The sequence below is a fragment of the Podarcis pityusensis genome (genome assembly GCF_964106645.2).
Source record: "Podarcis pityusensis genome assembly, chromosome: 2".
Taxonomy (NCBI): Eukaryota; Metazoa; Chordata; class Lepidosauria; order Squamata; family Lacertidae; genus Podarcis; species Podarcis pityusensis.
In genome coordinates, this window is record NC_138029.1 from 125716462 (window position 1) to 125722719 (window position 6258).

At 41.8% G+C, this 6258-nt stretch overlaps 1 protein-coding gene and 1 long non-coding RNA gene across 3 annotated transcripts in view; one reads left to right on the top strand and one right to left on the bottom strand.

Moving 5' to 3' along the window:
- LOC308470182 overlaps nt 1-505 on the top strand; it is a 31978-nt gene extending 31473 nt beyond the window's left edge. The window contains exon 4 of the long non-coding RNA XR_013982229.1: nt 50-505. This is a non-coding gene — a long non-coding RNA (uncharacterized lncRNA). The remainder of the gene's footprint in view (nt 1-49) is intronic.
- LOC308469387 (uncharacterized protein) overlaps nt 1-6258 on the bottom strand; it is a 68158-nt gene that overhangs the window by 43228 nt on the left and 18672 nt on the right. The window lies entirely within an intron of this gene.

Genomic DNA, 6258 nt, shown 5'->3' on the forward strand with positions numbered 1-6258 from the left:
CGTGTGCATGCACACTTCTTCAGATACACATCCTTTTAATCCTTTTAAGGGTTTTCCAAATCACAGTTCTTATAAAGTTTAACTTGAACATTAACATCCTTAGATCTTTTCATTTTGAAATTACACCTATTAATTCATCACTTAACTTATATAAAATCCTAAGTCGATTAAGTATCTGCAAGCTGATTCCAATTCATCTAACTTGACATATTTAACTAAATAATCATTAAATTTAGTCCATTCTTCCTGATATGCCTCCTCCTTCTGGTCGCGGACTCTTCCGGTTAGGTTGGCTAGCTCCGAAAAACCCATCATCTTCAAGGATCACAGCAATCTTAATAGTTGCAGCCCAATGTCGTCATCCTGAACTAACCAAAATCATTTGGCTCTTCAGATAAGCCCTCATCATATCATGTGACGACATATAACAATTTTTTTGTCTTTCTTTTTAAGACTTTGGCTAATATTCCTATTCACTAAATGTCTTCCAAAGTCCTCTTTCATCCATCTACAAAACAGTTCAAGATGAATCACAATTGAGCCAACAGTGTGACGCGGCAGCTAAAAAAGCCAATGCAATTCTGGGCTGCATCAATAGGAGTATAGCATCTAGATCAAGGGAAGTAATAGTGCCACTGTATTCTGCTCTGGTCAGACCTCACCTGGAGTACTGTGTCCAGTTCTGGGCACCACAGTTCAAGAAGGACATTGACAAACTGGAACGTGTCCAGAGGAGGGCAACCAAAATGGTCAAAGGCCTGGAAACGATGCCTTATGAGGAACGGCTAAGGGAGCTGGGCATGTTTAGCCTGGAGAAGAGGAGGTTAAGGGGTGATATGATAGCCATGTTCAAATATATAAAAGGATGTCACATAGAGGAGGGAGAAAGGTTGTTTTCTGCTGCTCCAGAGAAGCGGACACGGAGCAATGGATCCAAACTACAAGAAAGAAGCTTCCACCTAAACATTAGGAAGAACTTCCTGACAGTAAGAGCTGTTTGACAGTGGAATTTGCTGCCAAGGAGTGTGGTGGAGTCTCCTTCTTTGGAGGTCTTTAAGCAGAGGCTTGACAACCATATGTCAGGAGTGCTCTGATGGTGTTCCTGCTTGGCAGGGGGTTGGACTCGATGGCCCTTGTGGTCTCTTCCAACTCTGTGATTCTATGATTCTATGATTCTATGGTCTGGACGAGATTCCTGGGATTCCTGACTTGCAGGGGGCAGGACCAGATGACACCCAGGCTCTCTCCCTGTGTGGGATGTGAAACTTATAGCAGTCAAGTACAACATTCCTATAGTGGATATATTTGGGGATGTTTTCTACTACTCAGGAGAAAACTTCCTGTTTCCTCCTGAGCTGGGACAGACTTCCACTTCATGTGACTTGAAGTAGGTGAGGCCTATTATAAGTAGAGGAGCACATGTCCTCCACATTCTGCTCTTTTTCTCCATTTTGTCTTTCTATATATTAGGAGAAGTGACAGCAACCAAATTCTGCCTTCAGGGATGCTTCTCTGAACTGAATGAGTGAGTAAACTACTTTTATATTGACTTTAGCAAGATTGTGTGATGTATTTTTATGAGGGCGTAGAAGAGATCTTACCAGGAATCCTATATTTAAAGAGGCTTAAGCAAGCCTGCAACAAGCTAACTACCGTGCAAATTTAAAAAGGGGATTGTTTGGAACTCTGCTAAGTTATAGAACTTGCTAATGCAAGTTAGGAAGGATACAGAGGTACCTCGCAAGACGAATGCCTCGTAAGACGAAAAACTCGCAAGACGAAAGAGTTTTTCGTTTTTTGAGTTGCTTCGCAAGACGAATTTCCCTATGGGCTTGCTTCGCAAGACGAAACATCTTGCAAGTTTGTTTCCTTTTTCTTAAAACCGTTAATACCAGGGTGCATCCGTGCTTCGCAAGACGAAAAATCCGCAAGACGAAGAAACTCGCAGAACGAATTAATTTCGTCTTGCGAGGTACCACTGTATTAGTAAACAATATATCCTTCTCCTGCCTCCCTAAACATCCCCACACTTCCGACTCTCCCATTCTACGATTCTGTGATGGAAACTTGAGTCAAATTGTTGCCACAGAAACTAGGGAGCTAAAGATGCTTTTCTGGCAGTGGGACAAAATGTCATGGCTAAAATCCTGAGAGGAGAAACTAGAAAAACCTTTAGTAGAAAGTTCTTCTTTTGCCAATGAACTTTGCCTCTGCCTGATTTATGGAGAACCAGATGCATCCACTCCAAACAAACTTCTGCAGCTCTGCTCCCCATCCAGACATGGAGCACCTTTACATTGAAGACCAAGACGGGTCCCAGAAAGAGAGACTGAGGTGAATGTGTGGGTTGTAAGCCGGGGGTCATTGGAAAGGAGTCACTGGGAGTGGCGCAGAAGGTTCTGTTGAGCAGGTGAAAGAAGAACAGGAGGAAGAAACTGTTCATAACACAAGCTACGATCTCGTATGAGGAAAGAGATTTAATATGCCTTCTTCCCCACCCCCAGTGGATTAGGAAAGATTAGTAAAAGAAAAAGCAGCAGGATTGGATGAACATTAAAAGACACAATAATTTTGGACTGTGACTTGACTGAGATTTGTTGGAACAGTTTTAATAAGGCTTTATAGAAACTGGACCTAGAAACTGGAGAAATACTAATTTGTATTACAGTGGTACCTCAGGGTAAGTACTTAATTCGTTCTGGAGGTCCGTTCTTAACCTGAAACTGTTCTTAAACTGAAGCACCACTTTAGCTAATAGGGGACCCCTGCTGCCGCTGCGCCACTGGACCACTGTCTGAGTGGTTAAGATTGCAAGGCTGGGCTATGCGGGCACAATGTAGGAAAAGTGCCATCTTGCTGAAGGTTACTGGATACTAAATACAGCTGGGTTTATCCTGGAGAGCATATTCTGAATAATTATTGCTACAGAGGAACGATCACTCTGTGTGGGAGACGAGGAGAAGGGGGGCACCCAGGGGAGAGCTGGGGGAGCCTACCTTTCTATGTGTTGACAAATGATATAATATATATGATACAAATGTGATAAAGGGTATTTTTAGTTATTCTCCCCCGCCCTTTCTCTTTTCTATACAAATATGTTTTGTAAAGGTTGTTTAATAATGTTTGCGTTAGTTTTTCTTTTGGTTTCCCCTCTGTATGAATTCTTTGATGGGAAGTGAGAACATCTTTCCGATTGAAGCTCTTTCCACATTCCAAGCACTGATATGGTTTCTGACCTGTATGAGTTCTTTGATGGGTCTTGAGATAGGAACTGTGACCAAAGCTCTTTCCACACTCATGGCATTGAAAGGGTTTCTCCCCTGTGTGAATTCTTTGATGGGAAGTGAGCTTGGCCCCCTGGCAGCTCTTTCCACATTCCAAACACTTATATGGTTTCTCCCCTTTATGAATTCTTTGATGGAAAATGAGACTGGAACTATGATGAAAGCTCTTTCCACACTCATGGCATTGAAAGGGTTTCTCCCCTGTATGAATTCTTTAATGGGAAGTGAGCTTGGTTTGCTCCCAGAAGCACTATCCACATTCCAAACACTGATATGGTTTCTCCCCTGTATGAATTCCTTGATGGAAAGTGAGAGTGTAACGGTGACGAAAGCTCTTTCCACACTCATCAAAAGATAGCCCATCCCTTAATCACTTTCTCAACTCGTTGTAAATCTTTTCCCAGAATTCCACTATCTCTCTGCATTCCCACCACATGTGTAGAAAGGTTCCTGCCCCGTTGTTGCATCTCCAACAAACATCACTAGTTTGTATACATTTTTGCCAGTCTAACCGGGGTCAGATACCATCTGTATTGCATTTTCATTACATCCTCTCTTAAATTGTGGAATGCCGTAAATTTAATATCCCTTTCCCACAGCCATTTCCATAGGCTCATCATATTTTCCCCTAAATCCTACGCCTACTTTACCATCGCTGTTTTCACTTGCTCCTCCTTTACCTCTCATTCTAGGAGCAAATCATATAATTTGGAAATACGTTTACTTTTAGATTGGATTAAGTACTCATCCAATCTTGAAGTTTCTTTCTCAAATCCTTTTTATCTTTTGCCAATCTCTGATTAATTTGAAAAAAATTGCAGCCAATTGTTCAAATATTTCTTAACTTTATTATATTCTTTCAATTTAGGTTTATTATTTTACTCTTCCAGTAATCCTTATATGTTGCCCAGTTGTTATTCATATTCTTTCTCTTTACGGTCATGATTTCTAATGTGAGATCCCCCAATGTGTTTCGGGTTCTAGGTTTTTTTGGGGATGGAATGGCAAATTGCACATCATTCCTATTCACCAAAGGATCGCTGCAATCTTAATAGTTGCAGCCCAATGTCATCATCCTGAGCTAAACAAAATCATTTGGCTCTTCAGATAAGCCCTCATCATATAATCGTGTGATGACATATAACTATTTTTTTGTGTTTTTCTTTTTTAAGACTTTGGCTAATATTCCTAACCACTAAATGTCTTACAACGTCCTCTTTCATCCATCTACAAAACAGTTCAAGATAAATCACAATTGCCATGCCTGGCTGATTCTCTTTCCATGCATACAACTCCCACTTTTTTCTTTTCAGGGTTCTGGAACAGACATTTGCTACATACAATACCTAAAAGCAGCTCGTTCTGTTCCGTCAAAGGTAGGCAGGCACAGGCCTTTTCAATTAAGTGAGGCCATAGGCTTAAAAGAAATCGGAATCATCCAAATGCAGTTTTATGGAATTGTTATTTTCTACAAAGTATACATGTTATGAAAGGGCTGTCACCTGCAGGATGGAGCAAGGTGTTCAGGATGTAGCAATGACTTCAAGTTACAAGAAAGGAGATTCCAACTAAACCTCAGGAAATACTTTAGGACAGGAAGAGTTCTTCCAGAGTGGAACAGACTCCCTTGGTAGGTGCTGGACTCTCCTTCCATGGAGTTTTTAAAGCAGAGGTTGGATGGCCATCTGTCTTGGACGAGATTCCTGACTTGCAGGGGGCAGAACCCGGTGACACCCAGGCTCCCTTCCTGTGGGATGTGAAACTTATAGCAGTCAAGTACAACATTTCTACAGTGGACATGTTTGGGGATGTTTTCTACTACTCAGGAGAAAACTTCCTGTTTCCTCCTGAGCTGGGACAGACTTCCACTACATGTGACTTGAAGTAGGTGTGGCCTATTCTGGGTAGAGGAGCACATGTCCTCCACGTTCTGATCTTTTTCTCCATTTTGTCTTTCTGTATGTTAGGAGAAGTGACAGCTCAGTTGCAGTCACTTGGGACTAACTCCCTTATGGGATAGTTCATATAGTTAGACACTTTTGTAACCCAAGTCTGCCTTCAGGGATGCATCTGTGAACTGAATGAGTAAACTACTTTTATATTGACTTTAACAAGATTGTGTCGTGTCTTTTTATGAGGGAGTAGAAGGGAACTTACCAGAAATCCTATATTCAAAGAGGCTTAACAAGCCTGCAACAAGCTAACTACCGTGCTAATTTAAAAAGTTTGAAACTTGGACCAAAGTGTTGCCACAGGAACTAGGGAGCTAAAGATGCTTTTCTGGCAGTGGAACAAAATGTCACAGATAAAATCCCGAGGGCGGAACCCGAAAATACTGGAAAACACTGGTTCCTTCCAGAAGGTTTTGTCCTTTTCTGCTGAGGCAACTGGATTTATTATGATTTGTGTTTTGTTATCTCAAGGTCACACAGAGCCAGAAAGATAAATCTGTGAGCTCAGTGGGCTGGTTTCTCTTTCTTACTTTCATTTTCTAACTTTCACATCTGCTAAGTCCCCTGAAGCTTTGTTCTGTAACGAAGCTGAAAAACCTTTAGTAGAAAGTTCTTCTTTTGCCAATGAACTTTGTCTCTGCCTGATTTATGGAGAACCAAATGCATCCACTCCAAACAAACTTCTGCAGCTCTGCTCTCCATTCAGACATGGAGCACCTTGACATTGAAGACCAAGACGGGTTCCAGAAAAAGAGACTGAGGTGAATGTGTGGGTCATAAGCTGGGAGTCGTTGGAAAGGAGTCTCTGGGAGTGGCAGAAGGTTCTGTTGAGCAGGTAAGGGAAGAACAGGAGGAGAGAGAAAGAGCTCCATGGAAATACAAGGCTGCATTGGGATGAGCTGGTGTGGGAATTATTGGCAGAGAAAAAGGTACATCCAGCAAAAGGGGATGCAGTGCAACTCCTGAAACTGTTCATAACACAAGCTATGATCTCGTATGAGGAAAGGGATTTAATATGCCTT